General features: G+C 38.1%; 1 pseudogene; it reads right to left on the bottom strand.

Moving 5' to 3' along the window:
• Nucleotides 1–11,684: 11,684 nt before the first annotated feature.
• Nucleotides 11,685–12,631, bottom strand: LOC114710868 (annotated as a pseudogene).
• Between the last annotated feature and the right edge of the window lie 3,676 nt (nt 12,632–16,307).

The following is a 16,307-nucleotide window of genomic DNA, read 5'->3' as shown; positions in this document are numbered from 1 at the left end:
AGGCAGGCGGATCTCTGTGAGTTTGAGGCCAGCCTGGGGTACCAAGTGAGTCCAAGGAAAGGCGCAAAGCTACACAGAGAAACCCAGTCTCTAAAAATAAATAAAATAATAAAAAAAAACCTTTAAGGTCTATTTCAAAGAAAGTTAGTGAAGTTTCTCTGTTGCCTTGAATAGATATTTCACTGACTTCTTGAGCACAAATCAAATTTGTTTAAAAAAAGATTTATAAAATTTATTACTTAAAATGTTTCTTTGAGTATTTCTTCTATGTATAAAAGTTTTAGGCCAGTGCATTCCCATTGACTTCTTTCCATATTACTTTGCATACCCTTCACCAGCATTCTCTCCAAATCTCATGTCTTCAAAACATTGAGTCTACTTACTGAGTCTAGTGTGTGCCTAATCCAGGGACACACATGGAAACACTGTTAGCCTCTTAAAGTTGAATACTCAAAGAAATCTGACACTTTGTCTCCCAGAAGCCATCTGTGGCCAATAGTTATACAGCCAGAAGTTATACTTCCTGATCTCATACACTAACATAAGCTTTTAGGATCCTGCCCCAAAACTTTCTCCCTGTGTCCAGAATGAATCTACAAACAGTTAGAAAACTCTACTTATCTGAGGGTATGAATAAATCTATGCATACCGTGCTCTTTGAATCCATCCAATTTATTGTTTCAAGTAAGCTTCTGATCTCTCTGTTGTTGTCTCTTTGTTCTACTGCTTCTCTACATCTTCTTTTCAGCTCTTATTCATAGCTCCTCTCTTGTCTATCTATCCTTTCATTTTGTAACAGGAGACTCTGTGCAATCCGGAGAAAAGGTTTTCAAATGCTCAATTTCATAGCACATTCTAGATTAGATCATAAACTGTACAGCTGTTACCATGGTAATTCAAGGTTCCAAGGTCTGAGGACAGAAGGAGAGGGTGCAGTGCCCAGAATAACAAAAGCTGAGACATAGCCTTTTATCAGCATATTTGGCAAGCAAATAATTTACAGGGTTTTCTTAGGGTGTTTTGTGTTAGTATCCTTGGTAAGACCATTGAAAGTCTGACCTTGGTCATAGCTGTACATTTTTAAACTTATGATCTACATACAGAGGTATTTAGTCTAGTTTGAACATGCTCTGATGTACAAGTGAGCTAGATGCATGCAGTTTGTGTTAGACTGATCAGAGATTATTATGTTCTGCTAGTCTGAGTGAAAGGAACAAAGCAGGTTTAAGTGTCTACAGTCTTGTGGGATAATGGATCTGTCTATGAGACATATCCTACTATATTCCCTATATATCAACAATATACAGCTACATGATATGTCGTCTTCCTGACCACTCACAAATATATGTGCCCGTAAGAATGACATGGAATCATGAGATTACATATACACATTACATGAAGATGCAAGGTAATGGGAAGATATCATAGATGTAATTGCATAAAAAATCTACAACAAGAAACAGTCAGTTCATTCAAAAGGCAATAACTCAAACACAACTTGAGTGAAGGCTTCGTCCCCTACCAGAAACTTTGGTTCTGATTGGTTAACATTTTGAACACTAGTCATCACCTGCTGTATATTCCCATGGCCTTTTGCTACCAGCATCTCTCAATACTTCACTGTGCTAGGATTTTGTCTGGCTTGAATTTGTGCAGGTTTTCTACATACTGTCCTAACAAGTAAATTCATATGTGCAAGTGCCCTGTTGAGTCTGAACAAAACCAGTTTCCTTGGAATCATCTGCCACCTCTGATTCTTAGACTCTTTCTGCCTCTTCTTCTATGATGATCCCTGAGAGTTTTGAGGAAAGGGGTGTTATATATTCACCATTTTAATCTGAACCCTCCAGAATCTTTTATTCTCATAACCCAGAATAATTGTGAATCTATGTGATAATTACCATGCAGTGCAAAATGAAGCTTTTCTGATGAAGGTTGAGAGTTCCACTAATCTCTTTATATGAAGATAAGAGCATAGAAAGCAGATTGTTACTATAAAAACTTATCAGAATAATACTATTATTTGCTTCCCCAGCATCTATATACTCTCTAGGCACATATTCCTAGCTCTGGTAGTGATGTCAGGCATAGGTTCCATCTTATGAACTTGGTCTTCAAATCAGTTATAAAATGGTTTGGTTACTCCCATGATGTTCATGACCCTGTTATAACAAGTTTGTTGTTATAGCTCTCAGGATTCACTCTTGGGTAAAATTTATATTACTTCAAGCACTATGAAAACTACCAAGTAGGGATGAAACTTCCAGTTCACTATCAGCTTGATTCTTCATGGTCTATGGCTCAAGTATATGGTATCTTCAGCAACAAGGACTTGCCATCTACGTTCCATAGACCCCTAAACGTTATAGGATATTGACATTGTTCTTGGTTGTCTTCAATTTATTTTTTGATTCTCAAATGTCTAATCTGACTCATTTTAGAGGACTCAGGAGAAGAACATAGTCAGTTAAATTTGAGAAGAATATCTCCTAAAGTAGGAGTAAAAGGAAAAGCATGATATCACAATTAGAAAGCATAGCATTAGAATACTTATTATTATATAGTACAAATTAATGTTATAATGATGGCATGAAAATATTCTAGGAAATGTGAAAAATGTGGATATTGTCATGAAGCACACAATTTAAATATTAAGATTTATCTATTTTATTTATGAAATTTAACCATAACTGATTATGCTCTAATCAGTTCCCACGCTCTTTACTGCCTCTAATCCAAAACATAGAAACCACATGATTTTTTTTCAACATTAATCTGCACACCTATAATAACATGATTTTTCGACAAAAAAGCCAAAACTGTACCATGGGGGAAAAAAGCATCTTCAACAAATGGTACTGGAATAACTGGATATCAACATGTATAAGATTATAAATATATCAGTATCCGTTGCCATGAACAAAACTCAAGTTCCAGTGGATCAAAGACCTCAACATAAATACAGTTACAATGAACTTAATAGAAGAGAAATCAGGAAATAGTCTTGAATGCAAAGCACAGGAGACCAATTTCTAAATATAACACCAGTAACACAGACACTGAGAGCAGCCATTAATAAATGGGACTTCCTCAAACTGGGAAGTTTTTGTTGGGCAGAGGACACAGTCAGTATGATAAAATGACAGCCTACAGAATGGGAAAATATCTTCATCAACTCTACATCTGACAGATGGCTGATCTCCAAAATATATAAAGAATTCAAAAAATTGACATCAAAATATCAAGCAATTCGATTAAAAATGGGCTACAGAGCTAAACAGAGAATTCTCATCAGAAGAATCACAAATGGCTAAAAGACATTTAAGGAATAACTCAACAACCTTAGTCATCAGGAAACCAAAAAACACTGAGATACCATCTTACACCTGTCAGAATGGCTATGATCAAAAACACTGATGACAGTTTATGTTGGAGAAGATGAGGAGCAAGAGGAACACTCCTCCACTGTAGGTGGGAATGCAAACTTGTATACCCAATCTGGAAATTAGTATGGTGGTTTCTCAGAAAATTGGAAATCAATCTACCTCAAGACCCAGCTATACCACTCTTGAGCATATACCCAAGGAATGCTCAATCATTCCACAAGGACACTTGCTCAACTATATTCATAACAGCATTTTTCAAAATAGCCAGGACCTGTAAACAACCTAGATGCCTCTCAACCACAAGTCTTTGATGAAGTGTGAAGCCTATATAATTCTGTGTGTATAAAAATAGACATCTAGAATGCAGTAACCAATTATTCTAGTTTAGTAAAAATGACAATACAAATTCTCCTCTAAAATCGATGAACTGACTAGTTCGAGGTTCAAGCACCAAGAGTGATTTCCCTCCACAAAGCAGTAGCATTTCAAAATTCCATTGACACATCCATTATTTTCATTGAAATGAAAACCAGATAGAGACCCAACAAAAATGCACTGTATATACCTCATAGTTTTCTTCTCAAGCATTAACTAGTGCAAATTAATATTGCTCTTGGAAAATTGATGCAAACATTAAGCAAATAAAGACAGTCATAGATAAAGCAATTACAGCATAGGCATGACAGCACAAATCTTAACATATGTATTTAGGAGACAAAGTTGGCATATTGGTGAGTTCAAGGCCACCATGGTTTATGTATTGATTTCCTGAATAGCAAAAAAATGTAGAGAGACACTGACACAAAAAAATGAAAGAAAGAAAACAGAAAGGAAAAGAAATAAATGAAAAGAAAATCCAGTCACACATATTCTTTTCCTGTTTATGGTGCATAGATATTATATAGATACATATATATTTATGTATGTATATGCAAAATCGTCCAGGGGAACAATGCAGACCTACAGAAGGACCAAGAATGTGGCAGATGAAGAGTGTGAGGGAAATGTGCTCAGTGAAATATATTTTTGTATGAAAAGCTCTACTGTAACATGGATTCACATACAATGAACATTGATAAAACCAAAAGAAAATAATATAAAGTAAAATAAAATAAAGTGGTGTTTGTTTCCTCATCCTAACAAAACTCCAGTTATCAAGGATTTCATTGTCTTTTTCTCACTTTGCTGCTGTGACAAAAAGTCTGGCCTTCTGTTCAGAATCATTAAGTTGGACTGGTATAGTTACCTTGACAGGAATGCATTAAAGCTATTTCAGAGTAGAGTCCATGGCCTCTGTGGCACTGTGTGCCTTTCATGTCCTCAGAAACCAAGGCATAGTCCTTCAGACTTTGAAGCATTCAGTCCTCATGAGTGTCTCTGTGTTCACTAGAAGTCAGGGAAAACTGTAGAAATATGGCTGGTCACTAATCTTGTATACCCCAAATAGCTTGCCACCATCATAGCATCCTTGTGACCCATGTAACATTCAGTGTTGATGTATGTATAAAAGGTCTGATGGCTTGGAAGAAGAAGCAACATTTGTTGGCAGAAGTTCTGTGAACTTGGGTACCAGCAGAAGGAGTTTAAGCATAAAAACATCAGTTTATAGAATCTGTAATTCAAGAGTGGACCTCATTCTTCTTTTCCTGAAAAGAAATCTCTGGGTACCAGGAATTGGTCCTGGATAGAAAGAGTAATTCAGGGGAAATTAGAGCAAAGGAGAGATGACAGGAGAGGAGAGGAAAACAGGAGGAATTATGACACTAGGGGAGAGGATGGAAGAGACAGGAAACATTACTAGATGAAATGTAGGAGAGCATTGAATCCATGACAAATCTGTGATATTAAGCTTCTAATGGAGAATAACCTTGGCTATTACTTGTAACCAAATTTTGTCGGAGTACTGCTATTTTTCTTACACTGTTCTCCTGTTGCTTTAAATATCCCCTGCATTATTTCAGAAAATAAAAATGTTCAATTAAAAGTCTCTTTGCATAAGCAATTTCATTCTCCTTCTGCACCTCTGTGCATTGATTTCTTGTTTCCACAGACATGAGGAGCCATGGAAAATGGAAGCCCTCTGTGTTGTTTCAGTGATTTACGTATAAACCTGAGGTTAGAAAAAATACAATCTAATGGTTTCCCGACATATCTTAGAGCTATTTATTTATGGTTTAACTAACACTCTTCCTTTACCTCCTGACATAGCTGATTTTGTGTAAGTTTATTTCAGGTTTCTCTTCCACATAATTTTAAATCATTTCCCTCATCTTTTTGAGGTTTCTTTTTCCAATGTGGATCAAACACTTTATTTCACCATATTTTTAAATGCTCTTTCTTAATGATTTAGAACCCTACAGATCTATCAATTTCACAGTGCAACACATGCTAAACATTCCCTTTGACCACATAGTAAGAGAATGAACATGTTGGCCTCTGAGATTTGGGTCTCTGCAAATTGTAATTTACATACAGAAGTACTGTAATTTACTTCTAGAAGTAGATTCTTGCTGGTGTACAGGTCCAGATGAGGGATGGGTGAATGCAAAACTGGCAGCAGATAAATCAGACATGGTATACTTCTGAGTTTCATTTTACAAGAAATTGACAGAGAGAAAGCACATCTCAGTAGGACTCTTCCTACTCTGTCTGGCAACCTGTCTCTCTCACAGGCTTTATTTATACAAAAAAATCATTACCTCTTGCACGTCTTTTAGTCATCATTGATAAACCATAGGAGAACAAAGTTATCTTTTCCAACATTTCCCTCAAGTTTTAATATCACTGATAAACTGAGTTATCATTTTTATTCATTAACTCCATTACCCAATTTTAAGAATATAGAGGCATATGACAGTCCTATTTCTGGTTACTTCAAGACACTAGACCAAAACAAAATTCTCAAGCAAGCCTAGGCATACTGCTATGTCACAAGACATGTATTATTAACTTTTAATGGTCAGAGTGCCCAGGAAAAAATCCTCAGACCAAAGCTACTGCAGTTATTATTCAAATTCTGGCCTGTATTATGTTCATATTTCTATCTCTGTAAATTTTTTTATATGTCTAATCGTGGCATCCTGTTCTTCCTTGGTCATGTGTCACCATAGAGATGCTGCACGAGCTAACTTTTCTAAGAAAGAGAGATCCTGGTGTTTCATACATTTGTCATCGTTCCACATTATTCCTTGCCCATAAGTATAAGTCTCTGTGTAGGGCAAAGATAACCTAAATTGTTACTACCACGTAATTGTCTGAGTGTATACTCGAAAGAGGCTTGTAATCTGATCTGTAGGCAACTCCTCTAGCCCACCAAATCTCATTGACACAACCTCCAAGGCATAAAGAAGACCTTCAAGTAGATAAGGATATCTTCTTTAAAGCAGGGGGAAATAGTATGTTCAAGACTGTTCTGGGAAAGCTTAGAAGCAGCATTCTTGGGAGAAGGCATAAATGATTTATAAGAAATTTTCCATCAATCCAATATCCACAAGTGTACAAATATTAAAAGTGCCTCAAGTATGCAACAGGTGGAGATGAAAACAGGAGGTGGCATGGCAGCCATCATGGGGCTCAGCATTCCTGGATCATTGTCAAGCAGCTGTGCTGGCTTTATGGCTTTTTCTGTTCTCATCAGATATGGCCGTGCCAGGTTCTCTTCAATTACTATGCTTAAGATATATATATATATATATATATATATATATATATATATGAAACTAAAATATCCCTAAATTGTATAGGCTTTTTTATAACAGCTCATTCCCAATTTTCCAGACATAGAAACATATTTTTAAAATCGATTGAGCTTATAAAATCTCAAGTTCTTATGAGAAAATAGATCATAAGACTAAGGGATACTTATACTGTTGTGATCAAACTTTCTAACTCTACTCAGAGAAATGACTAGGACATATACAAGAAAATATTTTAAAATAAGCCTCTATCTACACAGAAACAGAGTATATGTCTGTGAGTTTTGCCTTTACAATAACTGGAAGGATAGGGATTGTTCTGTATTTTAGAGGAGCTCTCAGGTGCAGACCAGGCCCCAATCACACCAGTAACTATATAAAAAGCTTCTATTTATTAACATTTATTCATAGTCATGGTGAATCTCTGAGCTACCCTAACCAATAACAGAAGCAAGCTATGCTATGTGGAATTTTCAATTTCATGGAGAATACCGAAATTCTCAAATAGAATAAGAATATATTCCCTAGGTTGTGACAGAACTTGAAGAAAGTGGCATTATGTAATCCCAGTCTATTCCTATAAAAAAATGTTGTGGGTGGTTTTTAGCATCCTGAGAAAATATTTTGGTTTGATATTCTGTTTGTGTGGGGGAGGTGGTAATTTTCTGTTGGTATGTTCAGTAATTTTCGTGAGACTGACTCTACATTTCAAAATGCATCCACTGCTTCCCTTTTCACCATCACTCACTCTTCCTCAAAATCCATCCCTATTCTCAGCTCCCTGGTTTGCTTTTGAGTCCTAACACCCAGGAGAGCAGACTGCAGACAATCTGCAGCATGCCACTCTGCAGATCAATAACATGGGAATGTTTCTAAGTGTTTGTGGTGGAAATAAGGTTTATTCAGGGGTGACATCAATTCCCTCAGTGGGCAATGCCATGGCTACCTCCTATGACCTCATCTTGACCAGAAAGGAGATGAGTTCATGACACAACAACATATCAATCACACTCTATCAGGAACTTCTGCCTACATGGAGACAGGCTATCTGTCCTGTGACCACTGAGGACCTATGCAGGCAGCATCAGCCATCATAGACATGTACTCTCACAAGTAAGTCTTAAAATCTTCTCTCAGAATGATAGAAGCTAGGACAGTCTGCTGCAAGCTTTGTGAGTGCAGCTTTCCCTATTTGCAGATGACATGATAGTATACTTTACTGACCCCAAAGATTCCACCCAGGAACTGAAAAAGCTTATAAACACCTTCAGCAACATAGCAGGATACAAGATCAACTCAAAAAAATCAGTAGCCCTCCTATATACAATGGACAAAGAAGCTGAGAAGGCAATTAGAGATACATCACCCTTTACAATAGCCAAAAATGACATAAAATACCTTGGGGTAACACTAACCAGGCAAGTGAAGGACCTAAATGACAAGAACTTTAAGTCCCTGAAAAAAGAAATTGAAGAAGATGTCAGAAAATGGAAAGATCTCCCATGCTCATGGATAGGAGGGGTTAACATAGGAAAAATGGCAATCTTACCAAAAGCAATTTACAGATTCAATGCAATCCCCATCAAAATGCCAACACAATTCTTCACACACCTGGAAAGAATAATACTCAACTTCATATGGAAAAACAAAAAACCCAGGATAGCCAAAAGAATCCTGTACAATAAAACAACCTCTGGAGGCATCACAATCCCTGACTTCAAGCTCTACTATAGAGTTACAGTAATAAAAACAGCTTGGTATTGGCATAAAAACCAACATGTGGACCAATGGAATCGAATTGAAGACCCTGACATTAACCCACACACCTATGGACATATAATTTTTGACAAAGAAGCCAAAAGTGTACAATGGAAAACAGAAAGCATCTTCAACAAATGGTGCTAGCATAACTGGGTATCAACGTGTAGAAGGCTGCAAATAGATCCATATCTCTCACCGTGCACAAAACTTAAGTCCAAGTGGATCAAGGACCTCAACATAAATCCAGCTACTCTGAACCTGCTAGAAGAGAAAGTAGGAAGTAGTCTTGAACGCATTGGCATAGGAGATCACTTCCTAAATATAACACCAGCAGCACAGACACTGAGACAAACAATAGATCAATGGGACCTCTTGAAACTGAGAAGCTTTTGTAGAGCAAAGGATACAGTCAACAAGGAAAAGCGACAGCCTACAGAATGGGAAAAGATCTTCACCAACCCCACATCTGACAGAGGACTGATATCCAGAATATATAAGGAACTCAAGAAATTAGACATCAAAATGACCAACAGTCCAATTGAGAAATGGGCTTTAGAACTAAACAGAGAATTCTCAACAGAGGAAACTCAAATGGCTGAAAGACATTTAAGGAATTGCTCAACATCCCTAATCATCAGGGAAATGCAAATCAAAGCAACTCTGAGATACCTCCTTATGCGTGTCAGAATGGCTCAGATCAAAAACACTGAAGACACTTTATGCTAGAGAGGATGGGGAACTAGGGAACTCTCCTCCACTGCTGGTGGGAATGCAAACTTGTACAACCACTTTGGAAATCAATATGGCGCTTTCTTAGAAAATTGGGAATCAGTCTCCCCCAAGATCCAGCTATACCACTCCTGGGCATATACCCAAGAAATGCTAAATCATACCACAAGAGCACTTGCTCAGCTATGTTCATATCGGCATTGTTTCTAATAGCCAAAACCTGGAAACAACCTAGATGCCCTTCAACTGAAGAATGAATAAATAAATTGTGGCACATATACACAATGGAATACTACTCAGCAGAGAAAAACAATGACATCGTGAGGTTTTCAGGTAAATGGATAGCTCTAGAAAAAATCATCCTGAGTGAGGTAACCCAGACTCAGAAAGACAGATATGGTATGTACTCACTCATAGGAAGATGCTAGATGTGGAACAAGGATGACTGGACTGCTACTCACATCACCAGTGAGGCTACCTGGAAAACGGGACCCCAAGAAAGACACGGAGAAATGGATGAGATCTACATGAACAGCCTGGACATGAGTGGGAGCAATGAAGGGCAACGGTCGAGGGAAAGAGAGCGGGAGATCCTAGCTGGATCAAGAAAAGAGAGGGAGAACAAGGAATAGGAGACCATGGTAAATGAAGACCACATGAGAAGGGGAGGAAGCAGAGAGCTAGGGAGGCCCACGGAGATCCACAAAGATACCCCAGCAAAAGACTGCTGGCAATGGTCGAGAGATGTCCGGGACTGACCTACTCTGGTGATGGGATGGCCAAACACCCTGATAGTTGTGCCATAAACCCCATCCAAGGACTGAGGAATCTGGATGCAGACATCCAAGGCTGGGCCCCTGGTGGAGCGCTAGGAGTCTAATTAGTGAGAAAGAGGAGGGTTTATATGAGCAAGAATTGTTGAAGCCAAGGTTGGATAAAGCACAGGGACAAATAACCAAATGAATGGAAGCACATGGACTATGAAACAAAGGCTGAGGGGCCCCCAACTGGGTCAGGCCCTCTGAATGGGTGAGACAGTCATCTGGCTTGTTCTGTTTGTGAGGCAGCTGAGTGGTGGTGCCAGGTCCTGGGCTCATTGCATGAGTTGGCTGTTTGAATCCTGGGACTTATGCAGGGACGCTTGGCTCTGTCTGGGAGGAGGGGACTGGACCTGCCTGGACTGAGTCTATCAGGTCGATCCCGGTTCCTCGGGGGAGACCTTGATCTGGAGGAGGTGGGAATGGGGGGTGGGCTGAGAGGAGCAGGGGTGGGGGGGGGGGGGGGGGGGGGGGGGGGGGGGGGGGGGGGGGGGGGGGGGGAGGGGAGAGCATGGGAATCTGTGGCTATTATGTGGAACTGAATGGAGTTGTAAAATAAAAAATAAATAAATAAAATGATTTCTATCATGGATATTTTAAATTCTATCAAACTCTTGGTGAAGCCAGCAGTACACTGATGCCAAACCAGAGGAAGACAGAACAACAGCAAAGGAAATTACAAGTCAATATCTCTGATAATTCTCAAATTCTCTATGAAATACTAGCAAACCAAATTCAGAATTACCCCAAAACTATCAGTCTTTTTGAAATGATTTTTGTATAGATGAAAGATATTAATCCTATTTTCTCTTTGTGTTGGTGCAGACCGCAGCAGTTGTGATGGGACAAGGGCACTCTGTCCCAAGTTCATGGCCATGCCCTATTTCCATCTTGGTGCAGTTAGAATATAGGAAAGAGATGTTGATGTAACCAACCGTCTTATTAAATAAGAAACACAGAAACAAAGAGACCTACCTGTGAAATCACCAAGCAGCCAAGATTCCCAGATGGAATGAAAGCCACATGAAAGATATTTTATTAGCAGCTTTTGGCTGGCTCCTTAGTGTATCAGGTGGATAAAGGGAGGACTCTCAACCCTTCAAGAAGAGAAAGAATACAATGGTCCTCACACATTAGGATTTGATCCTGCAAGCTGCTATTTAATCACCTAACAAATGGCCATAATAGATTCAGCTACTCCTAAAAGACAAAAATTTACAATTTAACTTCCTATATTGATCTTTTGAGTGAGAAACGTGTGTAAACAACTAAATACCAAGCAAAATATATTATTTCTACAGGTAAAATGAGATTACACCCTTTTTATTCCTTCTCCAGACCAAACAATGCTTGGATACAATGGAGTAATGATACATGAGAAAAAAGACTACAAAAGATGGAAAACAGAGAGAAGTTAAGCAATTGATGTTTATCAGCCATGAATTTTGATACTACAAAAGACTAATGAAGCCTCTTAAGATGGAGAAGAAAGTATGAAAAGACAGAAAGGTAGATACTAGGATCAGAATGTTCTGGGTGACTCTGGATTCAGGGGAATTTCTGCTGGAACCATGAGTGCTACAGACATGTTGGACCCTCTGTTTATGTCTATAAAGAATGACAATCATGGATCCACTGGATCAGGCCATGAGCACAGAAAAGAAGACTTCAGGGATAACCACCAGTGCTGCATAGAGATATTCAGAAATTTCATATTGAACTATGATGGAACAGTATTCAAAGTCTTGTCTTCTTGTCACATTTTTGCTATTCCTGTTGACAAATGTGTATGCAACAAGAATGAAATTTATCAACATGTACAGAATCCAAAGGAGGTAAACGTGGCAGCCAATGTTCTTCTAACTTTGACTTTTTGATTCTTCCAACAGGACTTCCTGGGACTAATGGTCAAGGCCTGAAACACACTCAAGAGGCAGGTGATTCCAATGGACACACTCCTAACAAACCCTTGAATGTACAATAGGAGCCTGCATCCAAAATCATCCAAGAAATGTTTAAATCCCAATACTGCCATTGTTTGGGGCACTCCTGCAGAGAGAATGGTCAAGGCATTGGCTGTCATTAGGTGAATGAGAATCAAATCTGTGGGCTTTAATGTGCATTCTCTACAGTAAAGGATGAGATAGTAGCAAATTAGAGAGAAATTTCCCAACATTCCATTTGTAATTTGTGATAAGGTAAGAATTCTGATTGCCAGATTCCAGAAGTCCATTATGTGGTTTGGTACAATTACCTTCAGAATATGGACACACAATTCATCTGGTCAGAAAAATACTGACAAATATTTACAGCTGGCAGTAGAGGAAAAGCCTTAAATTGATGAGACTACTGGAAGACTGAAACAAAAGTTCTTTGAAGCCAAGGAGTTCAAGGCCAGTCTGAACACATAAAACGACATCCTCCTCAAAAGGTTGACAAGTTTAGTTACTTTCCATGTATATCAATCAATATGGGAATGAGCAAAAACTCAGGATGTCCATAATGATTGAATGAAAGCCAGCAAGTTTCATAGAAAATGACACATTCACAATGATGTGACATGGGCCAATGAGAGACAGTGAAAAATGACAGCACATACAACAAATAGAATGCAAGATTTCCAGAATATATTGATATTTTCTAGTCACGGCATGAAAGAAAACAATTTCAATAATGTTGACACATATTAAATATATCAATGCTTAATGTTTATCTCATATAAGAATAGAAGATATGGAGTGAGGAAATTATAATACCACAAAGAATATATCTATAGACTTTTGACGTGGCTAAAGTTCCCAAATCCTCACACAGGTGGAGCCATCTTTTATTTAAGCTGAAACTAACTGAAACTAACTCTCCCTTTTCTACTTCCACTATGAAAAGTCTCTTGGAAAGTACTCAACTCCATTCTACAAACTGGGAGTCAAAACGCCCCACAAAACTGCATGTTTTTAGCTTCTTTTAAGTGCCTGATAGTCTTATCCACACACAACCCTGACAACTGCAAATCAGTTATAAGTGTTCTGATATGTTTGCCTTTAAAACATCTGAAAAATGAATTTCAATCTTCACTGTGCAAAGTGTTTTTCCTCCATGTAGTAACGAAACCCACTTAAAGAGATTCCCATTTTGAACTTGTTCATGCTGCATTGTCTTTGGGTTTTTACCCTACAATAGTGTTAGATAAGGAAAAATTATTAAAAGCACAAAATGCATTAGAATGAGTATTTAAGTGACAACTGACAATATTTTCAGACATAGATTCACAAAATTCATAAAACATAGGCAAATACATGTGTGCGCACAATTTATGGGCTGCTAGAGAGAAGTGGGTATCAGATGTGATGATATCTCAAGAATAAACAACAGCATAGTGTAAGACAAAAAAAGACTACCATAAATGGCAAGGAGAAGTACAATATATGATGAATGATGGCTACTGGAATAATATTCTGTGCCTGAGTTGAAACTGTGTCTGGGATAATCATGTACCCCTACATTGGCTGAGAGAAAAAAATGATAGGAAAAAAGCAATATGCTAGACAGTCTATCAGTGAAGTGATGTCAGAGTAAACTCTCAGCACAACATACTCTCTTCCTACAGGAGAAGGTGTCTGAAATCCTCTTAAGTAGCTGAGATTACCTTGAAGAAGTAGACAAAAACAGCTGTAAATCAATACCAGGCTGAACCATACAGTCCCAGATAAGGTACAGTTGCTCCACATAATCATCAGCCATGCAATGACATCGAACTGAACAATAATGTACCACAATAAAATTGGGTAAGGTTCTTGGGACCTGAAAAAGTTAAAATAAAGTGGATATAAGAGCTATGACATTAAGAACTACTAGATACTAGCAGTCCACACTCTCCATTCACTGGCATTGTGGAACACCCTAGGGGGGTTGGATACAGCAGAATATAGAAACTATGCTATTCAGTGAGGTAGGATAGTCCCAATAAGATAACTGGCATATATTCTGTCTCAACGTGGTTTCATTAGTTATAGGTGTTAGAAATACATGTTTATGTGGATCAAAAGTATGTTGGTACCAAGAAACTAGAATGGGGCCAGAAGAGAGTTAAAAAGAGTCTGCATTAGAGAGGCTGTGGAAGAAAGAAAGCACAGAAGGTATGAGACTAGAAGGAACATAATGTGCATGCAATGGATAAGCTGGAGTAGGAGCAGTGAGATGAGGAGATGAAGGATTGGTTCAACTAAAACATTAAATATGAAGAAGCCTTAAAGAAACTGGGTACTTTTAAGCTAATTAAAAATAAAAGAAAATAAAATGATCAAAAAATGTAAAAAAAAAAAAAGATGATGAAATACCAAGCCTGGACTTGTTTGTAGATAAACCTCTTATCTCGGCAATGTGCCTGAATGTAACACCCAATGCTGTGCAAAACTGATCTCATCTACTTAAGAGGAAGAAATACAAACTTGCATGTCAATAACTCTAGGCCTAAGAATAACTTCTGTCTTAGTTATAGTTTCCATTGCTGTGAAGACACACAAATACACTGATAAAGGAAAATTTTTTTTTGAGGCTGTCTTACAGTTTCAGAGGTTGTGTCCATTATCTCCATTGTGGGAAACATGTCAGAGTGCTGGCAGATATGGAGACAGAGAGGTAGCTGAGATTTCTTCATCATGATCACCAGGCAAAAGGAAGTGAACTCATTCCCACACTGGGCATAGCTTGAGCAAATAGAACTCAAAGCCTGATCGATTCTCGGCCTTTTGGCTAAGATCAAGTGTAGAACTCAAAGCCTGACCCACAATGACATTCTTCTTCCAAAAAGACCACACCTGCTCCAACAATGCCACACCTCCTAACAGTGTCACTTCCTATAGTCCAAGCTTTCAAACACATGGGTTTGTGAGGAACATAACTACATATTCAAACCAACACAACACCAAAGTAAATTTCTTTTGGTTACTGAAGAAGTTTGAAGTGTACAATACAGTACTAGTCTTAGGAGCATCACCATGAAAATCAACCACATGATCAATTAACAGCCCATGATTAAATAATCAATATACACACAATAGACTTTTATACATGGACACCATTTAAAATCTGACACTATTGGATTTTGCTATATACCACTGAGTTCCCAGCGATGTGTTCCCTGAGAAATCCCATGCAATTCATGCTTATTAGTTTTAAGTCTTAAAAAGTATACATCACAAACAAAAATGAGAATGGTTTAATTTTGTTGGTTGAATGGCAGCTGACATCTGCACATGAAACTCATGGAATAACAATTTGAGACCAATTTTCCAATGAACACCATGCAATATTTGTGAACACTAATACTGACTGACCTGTGAATTCATTGAAATGTTTGTCAGAACAGTGTCAGAAGTATGTTCTCTATTTATGCATTGGCTGCTTCATATTGTTGCTGGAGGGCTTCTCTCCAGGTTCCCCAAGCCCTGCAGTCCCACAATCCACTTATAAAATAATCACTCAGACGCTTATATCACTTATAAACTGTATGGCCATGGCAGGCTTCTTGTTAACTGTTCTTTTATCTTAAATTAACCCATTTCTATAAATCTATACCTTGCCACGTGGCTGGTGGCCTACCAGCGTCTTCACATGCTGCTTCTCCTGGCGGTGGCTGCAGTGTCTCTCCCCTCAGCCTTCTGCTTCCCAGAATTCTCCTCTCTCCTTGTCCCATCTACTTCCTGCCTGGTCACTGGTCATCAGTGTTTTATTTATATAGAACAATATCCACAGCACTTCCCCTTTTTTCTTTTTTTTAAAAAGGAAGGTTTTAACTTTAACATGGTAAAATTACATATAACAAAACAATTATCGAGCAAGAATTACAGTTACAATATTAAAGAAGATGTCCTATCTGTCTTATATTTGTGAGTTTAAGGTTTTATATCTAACTTATC

This window comes from Peromyscus leucopus, chromosome 1 (assembly GCF_004664715.2).
Source record: "Peromyscus leucopus breed LL Stock chromosome 1, UCI_PerLeu_2.1, whole genome shotgun sequence".
Classification (NCBI taxonomy): Eukaryota; Metazoa; Chordata; class Mammalia; order Rodentia; family Cricetidae; genus Peromyscus; species Peromyscus leucopus.
The sequence above is the reverse complement of the archived record's forward strand: the minus strand, read 5'-3'. Positions and strand labels throughout refer to the sequence as shown.